This window comes from Triticum urartu, chromosome 6A (assembly GCF_056163025.1).
Source record: "Triticum urartu cultivar PI428250 chromosome 6A, HENAU_Tu73, whole genome shotgun sequence".
NCBI lineage: Eukaryota > Viridiplantae > Streptophyta > Magnoliopsida > Poales > Poaceae > Triticum > Triticum urartu.
In genome coordinates, this window is record NC_141878.1 from 124,930,122 (window position 1) to 124,951,231 (window position 21,110).

Genomic DNA, 21,110 nt, shown 5'->3' on the forward strand with positions numbered 1-21,110 from the left:
TCTTTAATATGTACTCTCTCCGTTCCTAAATACAAGTCTTTGTATAGATTCCACCATGGACTACATATGGAGCAAAATGAGTGAATCTACACTCTAAAATGTATCTGGATACATCTGTATGTGATCCATAGCGGAAATCTCTACCAAGACTTATATTTTGGAACGGGGGGAGTATGATAGTAGTACAGTATGTTACTTGTATTGAAGATGAGCAGGGACATTTTCAGTGTAGAGGTCTATACGGTCGGTTGTGATGGACACTTTGAGCCTCTTTGATTCGTAGGATCTTGTAAACATAGGAATAGGATTTGTAGTGGCCTGCCCACTTGAATCCTATAAGAATAGCAAGGAAATGCGGGGAGCTGTGTCACCTTTGAGAGTTACACTGATATTAACAGTACCACACCTTCACTTGAAGAGAGCTGGTATCCGAAGCCTTTCTAGCCGTACCGGCAATACTAGCACATATATTCTAGCAAGTTCCACTTTGCTGATTTTACTCTGATGCTTAAGGTTTTCCCGTTATATCTACACTATGATCTGTGTAGCTGCTTTGTGTCGCACTAGCAGCAGTCCACTCTTGAAGCTAAACACTGCAATGACTTACAAAATTGGCACCAAGGCATTGAGTGCCATTCTGGATGCAATGAAACTCATACGCTCCTCACCTGTTGATTCTTGTTCAGAATATGATCCTAATGACTATTCTAACCTTGAGAGTCAAAGTGAAAGTGCAACTATCCCTGGGTGGTTTTGGTAATTCCTAACAACATATAGCTCACTGAGATAACATTATTCCAAGATTAATATTTCAGGAAAATCTCAATGAATGGCATGGCATGGATGAGGAAAGTGGATCCCTCAAAATTCTAAGGACAAAAAGTTTGGCTCAAGCATGAAGCTCAAGACTCTACATTTTATATTTTAGTGATCCAAGATCACATTGAGTCTATAGGAAAAGCCAATACTATCAAGGAGGGATGAGGTGTTGCTTAATGGCTTGCTTGCTCAAAGTGCTTAGTAATATGCTCCAAAATCCTCAACTACTCTCCCACATCCACATATGACCTAAACCAAAAGTCAAACTCGGCCCCACCGATTCTTTCTATCCGGCGCCACCGAGTTTCAAATGTCATAGCCACTGCCACAAACCCTAGGCAAATCGGTCTCACCGAGATGGGATTGTAATATCTCTGTTTCCCTTCGTAACATTTCGGTCTTACCGAGATGATCGATCGGTCCCACCGAGATTGCAATGTAAACTCTCTGTTTCCCTTTTGTAACATTTCGGTCTCAGCAAGATGAGCGAATCGGTCCCACCGAGTTTACCTGACCAACTCTCTGGTTAGCTTATTACCAAAATCGGTCCCACCGAGTTTGTGTAATCGGTCACACCGAGATTACGTTATGCCCTAACCCTAACCATATCGGTCCTACCGAGTTGCATCTCAGTCCCACCGAAAATCCTAACGGTCACTAGGTTTGCTGAATCGGTCCGACCGAGTTTAACCATTCGGTCCCACCGAGTTTGGCAAATTGTGTGTAACGGTTAGATTCTGTGTGGAGGCTATATATACCCCTCCACCCACTCTTCATTAGTGGAGAGAGCCATCAAAACATACCTACACTTCCAATACACATTTTCAGAGAGAGAACCACCTACACTTGTGTTGAGGTCAAGATATTCCATTCCAACCATATGAATCTTGATCTCTAGCCTTCCCCAAGTTGCTTTCCACTCAAATATTCTTTCCACCAAATCCAAATCCTGTGTGAGAGAGAGTTGAGTGTTGGGGAGACTAACATTTGAAGCACAAGAGCAAGGAGTTCATCATCAACACACCATTTGTTACTTCTTGGAGAGTGGTGTCTCCTAGATTGGCTAGGTGTCACTTGGGAGCCTCCGACAAGATTGTGGAGTTGAACCAAGGAGTTTGTAAGGGCAAGGAGATCACCTACTTCGTGAAGATCTACCGCTAGTGAGGCAAGTCCTTCGTGGGCGACGGCCGTGATGGAATAGACAAGGTTGCTTCTTCGTGGACCCTTCATGGGTGGAGCCCTCCGTGGACTCGCGCAACCGTTACCCTCCGTGGGTTGAAGTCTCTGTCAACGTGGATGTACGATAGCACCACCTATCAGAACCACGACAAAAACATCCATGTCTCCAATTGCGTTTGAATCCTCCAAACCCTTCCCTTTACATTCTTGCAAGGTGCATGCTTTACTTTCTGCTGCTCATATACTCTTTTGCGTGCTTGCTTGAATTGTGTGGAGATTGCTTGACTTGTGCTAAGATAGCTAAAATCTACCAAGAACTAAAATTGGGAAAATGCTAGATTTTTATTTGGTCAAGTAGTCTAATCACCCCCCTCTAGACATACTTTCGATCCTACAAGTGGTATCAGAGCTTTGGTCTCCATTTGCTTTGATTTCCATAGCTTTTTGCGGTCATAGCCTTGGTTTCACAACCTAGGAGAGAATGGCGTCTAGCGAGGGAAATTATCACCGAAGAGGTCCTTACTTTGATGGTACTAATTTTGCTAGTTGGAAGCATAAGATGAAAATGCATATTCTTAGACATAACCCCGCCGTTTGGGCTATTGTATGTATTTGCTTGCAAGGTGAATTCTTTGATGGGAAAGAACCGAACCGTGAAGCCACCACAGAAGAGTTGAAAATGCTGCAATACAACCCTCAAGCTTGTGATATCCTCTTCAACGGATTGTGCCCCGAAGAATTCAACAAAATCAGCCGTCTTGAGAATGCAAAGGAAATTTGGATACTTTGATTGATATGCACGAAGGTACCGACTCCGTCAAGTAATCCAAATTGGATGTGCTTCAAAGTCAACTTGACAAGTTCAAAATGAAGGATGGTGAAGGTGTTGCTGAAATGTACTCTAGGCTTGCTCTTATCACAAATGAGATTGCCGGCTTAGGGAGTGAAGAGATGACCGATAGATTCATCATCAAGAAGATCCTAAGAGCCTTGGATGGAAAATATGATACCGTGTGCACATTGATCCAAATGATGCCCAATTACAAAGATCTCAAGCCAACGGAAGTCGTCGGAAGAATTGTTGCTCATGAGATGTCACTCAAGGATAAAGAGGAACTTCACAACAAATCAAGTGGTTCTTACAAAGCCTCATGTGAAGCCCCCACATCATCGAGTGAGAAACAAACCTTCAATGAAGAATTGAGCTTAATGGTGAAGAACTTCAACAAGTTCTACAAGAGTAGAAGCAAAGAGAGAAGCTCCAAGTCAAGGTCCTACAATGACAAAATATCTTCTAGTCGAGAGCGAAACTGCTACAATTGTGGAAGGCCCAGACACTATTCCAGTGAGTGTACGACCCCCTACAAGAGAAGAGAAGATTCTCCCAAGAGAAGAAGTAGAAGAGAAGAATCACCATCTAGAGAAAGAAGGAGTAGAGATGATCGTTATGAACGAAGACCCTCACGGAGAAGCAAGGATTCGGAAAGAAAGGACAAGTCATCAAGGAGCTACACAAAACGAAGACATCAAACTCATGTTGGTGAATGGGTATCCGGCTCCGACTCCGACAACCACTCCGAGAGAAGCTATCACTTCGACTCTGAATATACTCAAGATGAAGGTGTTGCCGGTCTAGCACTTGTGACAACCAACTCCTACGACATATTTGACTCACCAAATGAAGGAGTTGGAACATGCTTCATGGCTAAAGGCCCAAAGGTATCACACCCCGACTATGTTGATTTCAATAGTGATGAAGATGACTTGTTAGGTGATGATGATTTACTTGTTGACAACTCTAGTGATGAATACTATGATGAAATGTCAATTAATCATGCTAATCAAGATAAAACGAATGACAATGGTAAGGAGAAGATTGAGTCTCTAACTAAAGAACTAAACACTCTTAAGTTAGCTCATGAAACTATCTTAGGAGATCATCGAGAACTTTTAAGGACTCATGAGAAATTATGCTTTGAAAAGCTCAACCTTGAGCAAGAGCATGAGTTCTTAAAAGCAATCAATGATGATCTTCGTAAGAAAAGTTCTTCTTACATTGCCAAGCATTTACTCTTATCGACTTACATGCCTCAAGTCAAGTCTAGTAACAAGAACAAGAAAGATTCTTCCTCTAGTAGTAAAAATAATCATGCTAAATCCAATATTGTTGCTTCTAGTAGTTCTCTTGATTCCACTAATGATTCTCTTAGCCAAGTTACACTTGAGCAAGAAAATAGCTTATTGAAGGGAATTATAGAGAAAGGTGTTTACAAGAGCCTTGCCGGAAGTAAGCAATTTGAGGAAATTGTACGCAAGCAAGGAAGGCACCGGAAGAATCAAGGTGTTGGTTTTGAACGAAAGTTCAATGCCAATGGAGTTGAGTGGGAAGAAGATCAATACCCCAAGACAAAATTTGTTCCTCAACAAGAGAAGTATGATCCTACTTCTCTCAAAGGGAAACAAGCTCAAGATGATCTTCCACCACAAGACCACGAGCAAAAAGGCAAGGACAAGCTTCAAGAGGAAATTGATGCATTTGAAGAAGCTCCTAAGGCCTTGGTCAAGTGGGTTCCCAAGACTACTTCAAGTTCCACTTCATCAAGTACAACTACAACACCGAGGATTCCCATCAAGATGGTGTGGATCCCGAAGAAGAAGAACTAGAGAGTTCTTGAGGGTGACTCCGCCAACATACTTCACTCTTATCATCTTGGCAAGAACAAGTGCAATCAACTTCCACATCTTGCACTAATTCAGGGAGTCACAAACCCTCTTGTTGGTAAGACAAGGGACAAGGTATTGAAAGTGCAACTCACTCCAATGGATAGCTCCAAATGATCTACATCAACATTGAGCATCCACATCTTCAACATCTACATGAAGTCATCATCGACAAAACCCAAGGTTAGTTCATCCCTCTTAGGGGGGATCTCACATCTAGGGGGAGCTTTACTCTAAGAATTGAGCTAAAGAAACTCTAATGGTGTGAACACAACAATGCTTTACGTAAAAGTGGTAACCCCACTTGTGCTTAAACGATGAGTATGACCTATGATCAAATGTTCTCATTTGACTCCTAAGTCAATATACTCATATATAGATGACCTAGTCATCGCAAATTGTTTAATAGATGCTAGAATTGGTTGTGCATGCTTTGCCACATATTTCAATTGCCATTTTATTGTGTGAGCATGTTGATTGCATATTTTACTCATTCGAGGACATCCACTTGTTGTTTTGATTGATTGGTTTTCTTTTCTTTTGCCAAGTGGATGGACAAGAATGCCTAAGAACCCTCTCTAGCTATCTATGCTTTTCTAGTCTCAAACTCTATTCATGCTACATCACAAAATTTGATCAAGTCAGATTCGAACCACTCTGTGTGAGGAGCACTAGGAGTCCCCAATTCGTCATCCACTTAAACTTCCAAAACTTCTTTGTGCGTTTCGGTCTGACCGATTCCTCCATTTCGGTCATACCGAGATCACTAAGTCGATCTAGGTTTTCAATCTCGGTGCAACTGATTTGAACCTTTTGGTCACACCGAGTTTCAGTAACTGCTTGCAGTTATGAATCTCGGTGCCCCCGAGTTCTTCCACTCGGTCACACCGACAGGGTCGGGCTATATATACTCACGGCCAAAATTTTGGAAATTGCTCTGAAACCCCTTCGCCCGCGCATAGCTCGCTCTGCCTCTTGGGTCTCCGGATCGTCCTCCTCGTCGCTAGCCGCCTCCTGCCGCTGGTCTCCACCGCCGTCAACGGAATTCTTCCCCGCCGTTGCCGCCGTAGCGATTTCATCGCCGAATTAGGGTATGGACTCGATCACAGTGCTATCCCCGTCCGATTCCTAGCACATTGTGTTCATTATGATTCTTACCATGATTGAAACGCTTCTATCCAGTCAAAACACTCTGTAGATTAGAGTTGAATTGAAAATTTAGGGTTAGGTTTCCACCGAAACCATCTCGGACCATCCGAGTTGTGGAACTCGGTACCACCGATTCGGCTCAGGCCATTGCACATGTAATTTTCGGTCTGACCGAGAATTGCAAATCGGTGTGACCGAGTTTAGGACTTTGTGAAACCCTAGCAGTCTCAGTGCCACCGAAATGTAACTCGGTCTGACCGAGTTCACTAGTTTAGGTTCCAACAGCTGCTTCGGTATCACCGAGTTTACAAATCGGTTGATCCGAAATGCTTTCTGTGGAAAACTAAAACTAAGTTTTCGACTCCTTCTTTTGCGAAAACCTCTGCATTTTGTGATGCTCATCCACTCTATCTCATCTATATCTATTCACAGGGTCTACTGTCAGTGTTTGCAATATGTCTGATCAGAGTGACAGCCAGAACAGATCAGAGGAGCAGGTTCACCTGAGTGAGGGCACTAGTCCCTCTAGTAGTTCAGATGATGGTAGCAGGAGCACTCCCAGCAACTTGCCCAAAGCTGCCACCAGAACAAGGAAGAAGAAAACTTCAGAGTCTGAGGATGAAGACTATGTGGCCACTGAGGATGATGCCACATCAAAGAAGAAAGTGCTTAAGAAGGAATATGGCACAGCTGCTTCAACCAAGCCAGGTTTGAAGACCAAGAGGTCAGCAGGGAGACAGCCAATGTCTAAAGCCAGAGCCTCCTCTCAAGCATCTTTGGAATCTCAACCCAAAGAGGCTGCTAGAGAAGGGAAGAAGAGGAAGGAGAGGATCAAAAAGACCACTGCCAGAGTGCTTGGGAGATCCTCAATCATGAGAGATTCTAAAGAGGAAGAGGAAGAAGAGGTTGCTGTACCAGCACCTAAGGCCCAGAAGCTTATGGGTGATGCTATCACGACAGGGGCTGCTTTATCAAAGCCCAAAGAAGCACCCAAAGCATCCTCCAAGCCCAAGAGTGCACCTAAGAGGAATACTGAGAAGAACAAGGCCCCAGTGCCTGAAGTTGCTGCTGATGAAGATGATGAAGGACAAGTCCTGAGGAAGCTCAAACCCAAGATTCCAGACCACAATGATGCTCATCCTATGGCTGAGAACATGAAGATCAGGAGAGACTCAGGACTGAGGAAATGGAGAGAGACAGACCCATATGCTACAAGAAGAAGAACTGCTGTTGATTACAGGTTCCACACAAAGGAACAACAAGATTTCTATGAGACAGTGCTGCTGGATAAGAAGCCTATAGTGTGTGAAATGAGGTGGGTCGACTGGAAGTATATCAAGGAAAATGAGGAACACTATCCTGGTGTGTTTGACAGCTTCAGTGCTTGTGGAGTTGCAGACTTTGTTGGGCAGAAGCTCACAAAGTGGAATGAGGAGCTCATAATGCAATTCTACTCCACAGCACACTTCTATCCAGATGGCAGGATAGTATGGATGTCTGAAGGTACAAGGTACCACTCAACTATTGAGGAATGGGCAAATCTGATCAATGCTCCTAAGGAAGAAGAAGATGACTTGGATGTCTATGCCAAGAAGAAGATGGATCACAACTCTATGGCAAACATGTACAAGGAGATTCCTGAAGATGATCTTGAGACTCACAAGTTTGGGTCAGTAAAACACTTGCTGTCAGGGCTGCCTACAATCAATTGGATCCTTAGGCACACTCTCTCGCCCAAGTCTGGTGATCACAGAATGATCAAAGGCCATGCAATTAACTTGCTACATATATTTGATGTGCCACAGAAGTTCAAGGTCATGAGCCTTATAGTTGATACTATCAAGAGGACTGCAGCTGACCAGAAAAGAAGTTGTGGATATGCCCCATAGATCCAGGAGTTGATAAACTCAGAGATGGGCACAGGCACATACTTGTTGGATAAAAAACACTTGCCTATCTATCCTAACTTTGAGGATAATCAAGTTGTGATGAATGAGAATGAACCATCATCAGTACAAGCTCAAGAGAAGAAGGAGAAAGCAAAGAAAGAGAAGGCTGCCAAGATGCCAACTCAAGAGGAGGCATCTGAGTACTTTTTGAAAAGCAAGCAGGACCAGCTTGGTTGTTTGATAGCATCAACTCTGAGGATTGAGAAGGGGTTGGCCACCCTAACTCAAAACCAGGAGAGCCTGGAAAGAATCGTGGAACAAAAATTCTATGATTTAGATGTGAAAGTAACTGAGATTCAGTCTGTTGTGGAGCAGCTATAGGATGACATGCAGGAGAGGAAGGGAAAGACAACCACTGATGCATTTGCCAAAGTGCCTCGGGCTCAGAGATCTGCTGCAGTGCTTGTTCCAGACACTAGAGTCACTTCATCTGCACCAGCTACAGCTCCAGCGCAACCAGCTCCAGCACCAACTCCATCGACTGAAGCCTTCGTTCTTGACGTTCTCCGGACACCACCACCTGAAGACCAAGCCTGAGAGACGTTTTAGTGCTATGCATTTTCTATGAACTTTTTGGTAACTTGTTGCCAAAGGGGGAGAAAAATGTATAGATCATAGGCTTCGAGAGAGAGCGTTGCTTTTTATTCTCTCTTGCTTTGGTGGTTGAACTTTGTTTGTCTTTTGATTGCTTGAGATACTATGCTATTATCTATGAGACATTGATGATCATGTGGTTGATCATAAGCTACACTTATGCTTGTTAGATGATATTATCTTACTTATCCTTATATGATCATTCACTTTGCTTGGTGATGAGTGCATGTATTTAATTCTTATCATTTTGAGCGCTCCACCAAGATGTATGTGACATGGAAGAGTAACCCATGATCCTAACTCATTGTGCATTTGCAGTCCAAAGCAAATCTTAAGATATGCACAAATTTAGGGGGAGCTCTTGCTTTTCACATACTTCTCAAAGCGACAATATCTTTCACTCTTATTATCATTTGTCGAAGCTTTGATCTATATGTTGTCATCAATTACCAAAAAGGGGGAGATTGAAAGTGCAACTATCCCTGGGTGGTTTTGGTAATTCCTAACAACATATAGCTCATTAAGCTAACATTATTCCAAGATTAATATTTCAGGAAAAGCTCAATGAATGGCATGACAAGGATGAGGAAAGTGGATCCCTCAAAATTCTAAGGACAAAAAGTTTGGCTCAAGCGTGAAGCTCAAGACTCTACATTTTATATTTTAGTGATCCAAGATCACATTGAGTCTATAGGAAAAGCCAATACTATCAAGGAGGGATGAGGTGTTGCTTAATGGCTTGCTTGCTCAAAGTGCTTAGTGATATGCTACAAAATCCTCAACTACTCTCCCACATCCACATATGACCTAAACCAAAAGTCAAACTCGGCCCCACCGATTCTTTCTATCCGGCACCACCGAGTTTGAAATGTCATAGCCACTGCCACAAACCCTAGGCAAATCGGTCTCACCGATAGGGATCTCGGTCTCACCGAGATGGGATTGTAATATCTCTGTTTCCCTTCGTAATGTTTCGGTCTTACCGAGATGAGCGATCGGTCCCACCAAGATTGCAATGTAAACTCTCTGTTTCCCTTTTGTAACATTTCGGTCTCACCGAGATGAGCGAATCGGTCCCACCGAGTTTACCTGACAAACTCTCTGGTTAGCTTATTACCAAAATCGGTCCCACCGAGTTTGTGTAATCGGTCACACCGAGATTACGTTATGCCCTAACCCTAACCATATCGGTCCTACCGAGTTGCATCTTAGTCCCACCGAAAATCCTAACGGTCACTAGGTTTGCTGAATCGGTCCGACCGAGTTTAACCATTCGGTCCCACCGAGTTTGGCAAATTGTGTGTAACGGTTAGATTCTGTGTGGAGGCTATATATACCCCTCCACCCACTCTTCATTAGTGGAGAGAGCCATCAGAACATACCTACACTTCCAATACACATTTTCTAAGAGAGAACCACCTACACTTGTGTTGAGGTCAAGATATTCCATTCCAACCATATGAATCTTGATCTCTAGCCTTCCCCAAGTTTCTTTTCACTCAAATCTTCTTTCCACCAAATCCAAATCATGTGAGAGAGAGAGAGAGTTGAGTGTTGGGGAGACTATCATTTGAATCACAAGAGCAAGGAGTTCATCATCAACACACCATTTGTTACTTCTTGGAGAGTGGTGTCTCCTAGATTGGCTAGGTGTCACTTGGGAGCCTCCGAAAAGATTGTGGAGTTGAACCAAGGAGTTTGTAAGGGCAAGGTCTATCGCTAGTGAGGCAAGTCCTTCGTGGGCGACGGCCGTGATGGAATAGACAAGGTTGCTTCTTCGTGGACCCTTCATGGGTGGAGCCCTCCGTGGACTCGCGCAACCGTTACCCTCCGTGGGTTGAAGTCTCTGTCAACGTGGATGTACGATAGCACCACCTATCAGAACCACGACAAAAACATCCATGTCTCCAATTGCGTTTGAATCCTCCAAACCCTTCCCTTTACATTCTTGCAAGGTGCATGCTTTACTTTCTGCTGCTCATATACTCTTTTGCGTGCTTGCTTGAATTGTGTGGAGATTGCTTGACTTGTGCTAAGATAGCTAAAATCTACCAAGAACTAAAATTGGGAAAAGGCTAGATTTTTATTTGGTCAAGTAGTCTAATCACCCCCCTCTAGACATACTTTCAATCCTACACAAAGGCAGATGGCCTGTCCTGTTCACCCATCAAGCTGCCTGTTCTAATTTGGCAATGTTTTATTGATTGCGGGTATCTTGCATATGTTGTATTGCATTTCTTCTACTTTGTTGCACCGCCATCTGCTTAGTTTACTCATCATATATGTCGAGATGCCATGCCCATCCATTATCAATACATATTCCATCTATCATCATACCATGTTTTTCCACTCAAATGCTGTTCTTGTGCATCAGACATCAAAAAGGAAGAGGGTGATTGCCGAACCTGAAGGTGCACCAGCAAAGTCCTTGAAAAACGTGGTGGTGCCGGAGAAATCAGACATCACCCCACTTATATTGGTTGTACAACCAGTGACACAAAACGTAGGATCGACTCCAGCAGACTGTACCCATACTTCACTGGCCACACCACTAGCCCCACCACACAGGACATGCACTCCAACAAAAGGTATACCGATTTCATTTGCCATAGCACCAGATGTACCATAGAAAAATCCCACTCCAGCAAAAATTACAACAAGTCCACTGGCCGAAGACCTATCCCAACTGCAGAGACGGCCAATTCCTGCAGATTGGAACCCCATTCCATTTATTCCCAGTTTAAAAGACAATGCTTTCAATGTTGTTAGGGACTACGTGCATATATTCCCATCATGGGAAGATTATTGTGAAGACAAACACCATTTTCACATCTTCCTGTCCAACTTATGTGTAAGTGTTATTATTCATGGTTATTATTTTCCTGTTTTCTACTGATTGAACACATCAATAATTTACATTACATTGTTGTAACTAGGCGAGGGTCAATCTGGATAGTCATGACGAGCAAAGCTTAATTGTGCTTTTCAAGGAAGCATCGCAGCAGTATCGGTGTTACCTAAGGAAATCACACTTTGATGGCAAATCTATAAACGCATTTCCGGTGAATTCTCTTGTGCTAAATTTAGAAGACATTGAATGGAAAAACCTTGTTATGCACTGGTCTCGTTCCCAGGATGAGGTACTGTCTATGAAATCACATGACAATTTGAACTTCTACTTTTCCGCATGTGCCTTACGGATCTTTTTTGCAGGAAATCTGCTCGAAGAAGAATTCCGGTTTGACAAGAACGACAGGATATCGCAAATATGCTGCCCGCTGCTTTGCTCTTGTTAGTACCTGTTGTCCGGTATCACTGTACTTGCATACATACCTGGTTCATTATGTGACAGCAGTATGCATGATAGCTTGCTTATCAATTGTTCGCTCCAAATTATCTGATCTGTATGAATGGTTACATTAGTGTAGAATATATCCAATGCCAATGTTTTTTTAGCTCTGCATTGTTCTTGTAAGTACATGCTTTCCTTTATCAGTGTACTTATAATGCCAGGTAGTTGTTCATGTACCATCACTCTGTAGCTTATTTTCCTTTGCCCTCCATTTTCTACACATCAGATCTATATTTACTCTTACCATAAGGTTGGTACTGAAGAAGTTTAGCTGTGCATTGCTCTTGGCTGTACCTTTTGCCTGTATCGCTGCACTTACATTTATAGCTACTTGGTTATGTAGCATCACTCTTCATCTTATCTTAAATATTCTCCATTTTTTCGTATATTATCACATCTATATTTACTCTTAACAAAATGTAGAATAAAGGCAATGCTTTTGAAGAAGATTCTGTGGTAAACTTCTTGAATTGCCCCCCCCATCAGCATGGACAAGGCCTTTATACAGCCTGTCTTCACCAATAATGTAAGTTTGTCCATCTCAAGCCTTCAAACTTTGTTGTATATATTTGGTTAGGCATGACTGCAACAACTGTTTATTTTTGGTGTTTGCATCAAATTGCTTGTTTAAAGTTTATTATGTAGTTCATAAACAAAAATTTGTCCTTTCTCAATTTAAGTTTTCAGTTGTACAACCAAGTTCCTTCTTCATACCATGTAGATTAAACTATACAGAGCAAGTGATCTTCTTTTGCACTGCATGTATGCTTCTGTTCTTCATCCGTAATCCAGTGGTGTGGTGAACCTACCCACTACAGCACAATGTCATATTCTGCAATGTCTTAACTATGAACAATGTCATATCATTCTACTATTATTTAAACCGTCTCTTTATTTGCCAATCTGAAATGGTATAAATTGACAGCACACTATCCATTGATACTTATGAGTTCTTGATCTATAATCCAGTGGTGTCGTGAAGCTGCCAACTCCTTCACAATGTCATTTCCTGCCATGTCTTGACCTGAACAATACCATATTGTGTTAATGCAATTTTAAACTATGTCACTTTATTCGTCAGTAAGAAATGTGATGAATTGTCAGCATTGATACTTTTATGTGCAAAACCTGTCATCTGTCTGCTTGTTTATTTTTCAGAGTGAGGAAGATATAAGTGTTGAACAAGCGCAGTCTCATCATTTTGCTCAGCTGGTTGCGCTGTAGCTCCCCAGCAGGGGTAACCTTTCTTGAACTCTATTGAAGTGCTGTTGGTTTTGTATATTATTTTGTCGGCGTGTTTATTTGCATTGGTGGCGATCTTTGATGCCCAATGTATGTAATCTGATGTCTGCTTGTGCTTTATTATCATAGTGGCGAACTTTGATGCCCAGTGGATGTAATATGCCGTAATTTCTTTATTGTATAGTCTAGGTTTTTTTCTTATTCACGATGCTGCAGTTATTTTACTGTATATATATCCTGTCTTCGCAGTAAACCAGCCAAACTGTAAAATTACGGTACATAATTGGGCCGTCATGCAATCACGATGTAGGTTGGGCCTGAAACGTGCCGAACAACTCATGGGCTGGCAGCAGCCTCAAATGAACCCCGGCCCATGATTGTGCGAATCAAATCACGGGCTTTTAACAGGCCAAAATTGTCTCGGTCCTTGTTTGGCCCAATCAGATATCTGCTGCGAGCAGGCCGGATGCAAACCGGGCCGTAGTTAGGCCCAACTATATGACGGGCTTTTAACAGGCCGAAATTAATATAGGGCTCACATGTTAAACATGCCCTTAACAGGCCAAAACTAATATTATGCTGAATTACTAAGTGGGCCTTTAGCAAGTGGGCCCAAAAGCATAGTGTCCAGTTGACGGGCCGAATCTGATATGGGCCATAATTGAGCCCAAAGCCTCTTAAAGGGTCGAACCTGATCTGGGCCGTAATTTTGCCCAGAACGTGGTAGTCTTTTAACTGACCAGATATCATATGGGCCACTATTAGGCCCGGAGCATGGCAGGCCATTAATGGACCGGATCAAATATGGGCTGACATTTGGCCCAAAACATGGTAGCCAGTTAATGGGCCGGCCTACTAGGGTCCTCAAAATCTTGTGGGCCTACAGCTGGGCCGGCCCATTAATGTCGGCGAAATCTCATGGGCCTTTAGCTGGGTCGGCCCATTATGATCCGCAATAATCTTGTGGGCCTTTACCTGGGCCGGCCCATTATGGCACACAAAAATCTTGTGGGCCTTTACCTGGGCCGGCCCATTATGGCCCGCAAAATCTTGTGGGCCTTTAGCTGGGCCAGCCCATTATGGTCCGCAAAATCTCGTGGGACTTTAGTTGGGCCGACCCATTATGGTCTGCAAAATCTTGTGGGACTTCAATTGGGTCGGCCCATTTAAACTTGATGGGCCGGTCCACGTGTCAACATATCATAGGCGCGTCTCGCCCATTGGATGAATGACACCTCTGCCAACGCGCACCTGACACGTGTCTCCTCCAGCCAATGATGATTTTACACATGGAAAATCCCCATTGGTCGGGGCTGTTAACAGGTTATCGGATCCAAAACACGACCCGCTAGCTTAACGGCGTTCCGTTACGGTGGATGCCACGTGTCAGTCGCCCTTGACGAAAGCACTTCTATGACGCGCGATTTATCGTCATGGAAGTGGACACTTCTGTGATGATAATTTTGGTAATGTCATGGAACACTTCTACGACAGCACAGGTATGACTATCTTGATTCTGTCATAAATTTGTCATGGATGTACATGCATGACAAAAAACGCGACCTACTGTAACAAACACGTATCATCACAGAAGTGTATTTTTTTTGTAGTGCACCATCAAGCAATACCGTCCTATCACCCTCATTAACGTGCCTTTCAAAATTTGCACAAAGGCCTATACGACGAGGCTTGCCCCTGTTGCGCAAAGAATTATCAACCGACGTCAGTCGGCTTTTCTCAAAGGGCGCAATATCCTCGAGGGGTCGGTCGTGATTCAGGAGATAGTCCACGATTTAAAACGAACCCGGCAGCCAGCTGTGCTCCTCAAGCTGGACTTTGAAAAATCCTATGACCGAGTGAATTGGGACTTCATTCGCGAGGTCCTGGACCGAAAGGGATTCGAGTCAGGTTTCGTTCACTGTATTATGCATCTGGTTTTGGGGGGCCAGACAGCGGTGTCAATCAAAGGAGAAGTTGGGAACTTCTTCTGCAACAAGCAAGGGCTTAGGCATGGCGACCCTTCCTCCCCTCTGATCTTCAACTTTGTTGCGGATGCCCTCTCGGCCATGATCATTAAGTCTAAGGGTGCTGGCCACATCCGCGGTGTCGTCCCACACCTCATTCCAGGAGGGGTCACACACCTCCAATACGCGAACGATACCATGTTGCTCTTCGAGCCGAACGACCATAGTATAGCCTCGATCAAGCTCATTCTCCTTGCTTTCAAGATCTTCTCTGGCCTCAAGATCAACTTTCTGAAAAGCGAGGTGATAGCCATTGGGATAGCCGAACCTCTAACGATGCGCGTAGCCAACCTTCTTAACTGTAAGCTTGGGAGCTTTCCGTTTAAAATACTTGGGCCTCCCCATCTCAGACAAACACATATCTATCCACAAGTGGGAACCCTTGTACGGCAAGGTGGCGAAGCTAATCAGTCCTTAGTGAGGTTGGTTATGTCTTCAGTGGTTAGGTTCATTCTGACGAACACTAGCCTCCCTCCTTGCCCATGTTTACCATGGGCATGTGTCTCCTAGCAGACGGTGTTCACGCCAAGCTTGATACTCCCCGATCCAAGTTCTTTTGGGAAGGAATTGGGTCCAAAAAGAAGTACCACTTAATTAAGTGGGCAGCGTTATGTCTCCCAAAGAAATTTGGTGGCCTAGGGATCCTTAGGTCCAAACTTATGAATGTTGCCCTCCTCTCCAAGTGGCTCTGGAAACTCACCCAAAACGAGCAGGGACTTTGGGCGGATATCCTTAGAGCGAAATACTTCCCCGACAGGAATTTCCTTACCTCTAAGTACAAAGGGTCGACATTCTGGAATGGGATCTAGGCTGTCAAAACGGCCTTTGCGTTAGGAGATAAGCTTAGCGTGAACGACGACAAATCCAGCGATTTTGGTTAGATAACTGGTTCGGTTCGGAGCCGTTGTGGCCTAGCCACTCCTCCATTTACCAACTTGCTACTAACATTGATATCCTCGTCGCTGATGTGCTTAGAACCAACCCACCAGCCATTTCTTTCAAAAGGCCTCTTGCAGATACCGAACGGGCTGGTTGGGATGGGTTATGTAACTCTCTTGTTGACATGGTGCTGTGACTCGAGGCCAATAAGGTCTCTTGGTATCTCACGAGCTCCAGGAAGTTCTTGGTTAAGTCACTCTACGCCAAGTTGACGGAGGGCCCGACACTAGACATAGCTAGGGGGCTATGGAAAGTGTCGATCCCCCTCAAAATACAAATATTCTTATGGCAAATGTTCCGCGACCGTCTCTCGTCCTCTAACAACATAGCGAAACGAAACGGGCCGTCTGATGGAACTTGTGTGATGTGTGGTGCGCACGAAGATGCAAACCACATTTTCTTCAACTGCCACCTTGCTTATTTCGCTTGGAGTGCGGTCCGAGAAGCTTTTGATCAAAACTGGAACCCTCACTCGGGTAGAGATCTCCGCGATATCCTCTTGGCCCATAGGGGTGGTTTTGGTCGAGTCTTATGGAGATGCGTAGGGGCACTTTTATGGGCTCTATGGACTACTAGAAACAAAATCACAATAGAGCACAAATTCCCTTCTCACCTCGCTGACATTATTTTCAAATGCCATTAGTTCCTCCAGACCTGGATGCCATTGGGAAACGGCGGGACGCTGAGCAGTTGCAGGTGGTGATGGAGCAGATATGGCTGATCCAGATTGTTTCCCGTCATTAAGTTGCTGTGGATCGTTATCTGTACTTGCCGATGTTGGCATGTTTAGACTGTTTCCTTATCTTTCTTAGGCCTAGGCCGGCATGTTTCAAACTAAGGCTTCGGTCGTGTTTTTCTTTTGTCTAAGTCTGTGTTGTTTGCTGGATGCTGCCTGTTTGTGGGCTTTATTAAGTTAAAGCCGGCGCTCCTTGCGTCTTAGTTCTAAAAAAAGTATGCCAACACAAGGTTCATCACTTATAGTGTTGAGCATATATATGTTTTGCATGTGTATTACTTGTACCACAAGCCTTCCTCTTTGTGTATAGTCGAGGATACGGCTACCCCTTGTACTATATATGCACCCAATGAATATTGAAAGTTGAATCATATTATTCTACAAGATCAACTGTAACCACACAAACTTGGATCAATCAATTAATTGTATGATCAGTACATGAGATCAATTGTAATGGGCAGGGTCGCTAGCTAGGTTGTTGATCGATCGAGACAAACTTAGATGACTCTAGGTCTCCAGCTGCAATGAGCAGGGCCACATAGCAAGAAATGCGTGTCCATGGAGTTCTTGATTTTTTTAAAGGGAGTTCCTAAAATATTGCCATCCGACTTTTGGATGGAAGAAATGGGGAGGCGATGTGGCGGGGAAAGGACCCATGGAACGCATTTGTTTGGAGTATAGCGAGATTGCATGAAAGTGATTGGACGATTAGTACTGGTTTCCATTAATTATCAAGTCCTTTTTCGGAGATGGGGAAAAGAGGTCCTTATTCGGAGGCATCCCTGCCTTTTGACACCCCTTGCTAATAATGATTCATTATAGCATGTGCTAATTAACAATATAATTTGCTAATTTAGGAGTAGAGATATTAGTACTGATCCTCTTAAATCAGTACCTCATTCCTACTAAATCTGTTAATTAGAAGTAGATATATTCGATTTTCTTTGGAAAGGGATGCAGGGATGAAAGCAAAGCTGAAATTTTGCAGGTGATTGGGATCAACTCAGAAGCTCTTAGTGAAAAGTACTTTGGACTGCCAACACTGGTTGGTAGATCAAAGGAAGGCACTTTCAAATATGTGAAAGAAAGTTCAGTAAACAAAGTCTCAGGATGGAAAGGTCAAGGACTGTCCAAGGCGGCTAGAGAGGTACTAATCAAGTCAGGTGAGGGAGTCCTGGATTAGGGGGTGTTCGGGTAGCCGGACTATACCTTCAGCCGGACTCCAGGACTATGAAGATACAAGATTGAAGACTTCGTCCCGTGTCCAGATGGGACTTTCCTTGGCGTGGAAGGCAAGCTTGGCGATGCGATATTCAAGATCTCCTACCATTGTAACCGACTCTGTGTAACCCTAACCCTATCCGGTGTCTATATAAACCGGAGGGTTGTAGTCCGTAGGACAGAATCAACTCCATACACAACAATCATACCATAGGCTAGCTTCTAGGGTTTAGCCTCCTTGATCTCGTGGTAGATCTACTCTTGTACTACCATATCATCAATATTAATCAAGCAGGAGTAGGGTTTTACCTCCATCGAGAGGGCCCGAACCTGGGTAAAACAAAGTGTTCCCTGCCTCCTGTTACCATCCGACCTAGACGCACAGTTCGGGACCCCCTACCCGAGATCCGCCGGTTTTGACACCGACATTGGTGCTTTCATTGAGAGTTCCTCTGTGCCGTCACAATCAGGAAGGATGCCTTCTCCCGTCTTCAAAGATGGTGCCGTTGCCAAGGGAACCTTGGCTGTCGGTCAAACCCTCCGGCTAGGTGGTTTCCTCATGACCGCCTGTTCGGCTGTTGCGCCGACGGTGACCTCTCGGGTCATCAAAAGCAACCTACACGTCAGCTCGAAGCTCGTCGAGGAGTTAGATCCAATGGAGCTCTCTTCCGTAAACGAGCTCTTGGATCGCATCGCCACCCTGGGGGTTGCTACGGATTACAACCAGGTTGGGCTTAAAACCGATCTAAGAGAAATTAACTCTCCCCAAGTCACCCACCATGTTGCCGTGGTAGAGGCGCAGTGCGGCGACCCTTCATCTATTGTAAGGACTAGTTACGTCCGAATTCCCGATCCCTCCAAGACGGATACCCGCGGAGGGGAGGATGTAACTCAAGACCTGAGCTTAGGATCAGGCAACAGGCCGGATTCGTTGGATAACGTCCAGGAATCCGAACTTCAGAGTTCGGAAACTCTTCGGCCTCCGAATCTTGGATTGGGTGAGGTTTCAGATTCAACGACACCCACCCACCCAAACATAAGTGATCTCTCCCAAGTCAGGCAGAGGCCCGACGAAACAGTACATCATTACTGGGCCAGATTCCTCCTGGTTATGAATAGGATAAAGGATTACCGCGAGGGAGACGCAATATCAATCTTCTGCAGTAATTGCACGGACGAGGGAATCCTTAACGCCATAAGTCGTCGTGATATTACACGCTTCGCTGACTTGGCGTCCATAGTACAAAAGTACTGTGCGATGGAAAGTTCCTGGAAAACCGAAACAAAATTTTGGGATAATCCGGCCTTGAATAGTAATCCCGTCCGAACTAAGAGGGTGCATCATCATAAAACACCCGGGATAAATAGCAAAAAGCGAAAACCCTTTACAGGGCATGGAACCGTACTGGAAAGGTGGCTTGATGGACCCTGTAGAATTCACAGTACAGAGGACGCCACACCAACTCACAGCCTTAGAGCATGTTGGATACTCCGGCAGGTAGCCAAAATTGGCGAGGACCTCTTAAATCGGGAGGCCGCAGAAAGCCAGCCCGAGGACACCAGTACCGTTTTCACAGTCTTCGAGACCTTCGCATCAAACAATATGCGAAAAAGAACACTCCGCAACCTCGCCGAAGTCTATCAAGTTGCAACAATAAATCCATGGAGCGACACTGCCATTACCTTCAACGCAAGTGATGAACCTAGATTCCGAACAGCCCGAGCACCAGCCGCATTGGTCCTCAGTCCCATAGTGGACGGCTTTCGCCTCACCAAAGTGCTCATGGATGGAGGCAGCGGACTGAACCTCATTTATGAGGAGACCCTTCAAAAAATGGAAATAGACTGGAACCGCGTCGAGCGAAGCAGCACAACCTTTAGAGGAATAATCCCCAGTCGGGAAGCGTGCTGCATAGGAAAAATCACACTAGATGTGGTGTTCGGCACGCCGGATAATTACAGGTCCGAAGAGCTCACGTTTCAGGTGGCCCTGTTTAAGAGCGGACATCACGCCTTACTAGGGCGGGAAGCATTCACAATCTTCCAAGCGATACCCCATTATGGGTACATGAAGCTCAAGATGCCCGGGCCGAACGGAATTATCACTCTAGCTAGTGATCCGGACATAGCACTCCGCGCCGAAAACAAGACGGCCGCATTAGCCCTTGAGGCACTATCCGAAGCCTTAGCGGCCGAGGAACTGACTGCGCTGCGCTCCACGGTTAACAGGGATGATGTGATACTCGACAAAAGATCCAAATCCACATCCTTCAAGCCAGCTGACGAAATAGTCAAATTCCAGGTCCACCCAACGGACCCCAATAAAACAGCTTCCATCGGGGCACGACTGAACCCCGATGTAGATGCTGCACTGCGAGAGTTCCTACGAGAGAATTGGGACATTTTCGCCTGGCATCCTTCAGACATGCCAAGGATCCCACGCAGGCTGGCCGAACACAGCTTAAATATCCTAAAAGGATTCAAACCTGTCAAACAAGCCCTTCAGCGTTTTTCCGAACCCAAGAGACAGGCTATGGGAGAAGAGCTAGCCAAGCTATTGGAGGCCGGATTCATTAGAGACATAAAACATCCGCACTGGCTAGCAAACCTGGTGATGGTACCAAAGAAGGACAAATCGTGGCACCTGTGTGTCGACTTTAAAGACCTTAACAAGGCTTGCCCAAAGGATCCCTTCCCCCTCCCCCGTATCGATCAAATTATCGATGCCACCGTAGGACACGACTCGTTGTGTTTCCTCGACGCATATTCCGGTTACCATCAAATCAAGATGGCAGAATCAGACCAAGCTGCAACAGCATTCATCACACCATACGGCCCATTCTGCTTCAACACAATGCCCTTCGGGCTAAAAAACGCCGGTGCAACATATCAGCACATGATCCAGACATGTTTGGCAAATCAGATCGGCAAAATAGTGGAGGCATACGTGGATGATGTGGTCATCAAATCAAGACATGTCGAATCTCTAGTAGACGACTTGAGGCTCACATTCGAAAACCTCCGAAAATACGACATCAAGCTCAACCCGGAAAAATGCGTCTTCGGCGTTCCAGCTGGAAAGCTCTTGGGCTTCATTGTATCCGGTAGAGGAATTGAAGCAAATCCAGCCAAGATCCGAGCTTTGTCACAATTGGATATCCCAAAGGACCTCAAACAAATACAAA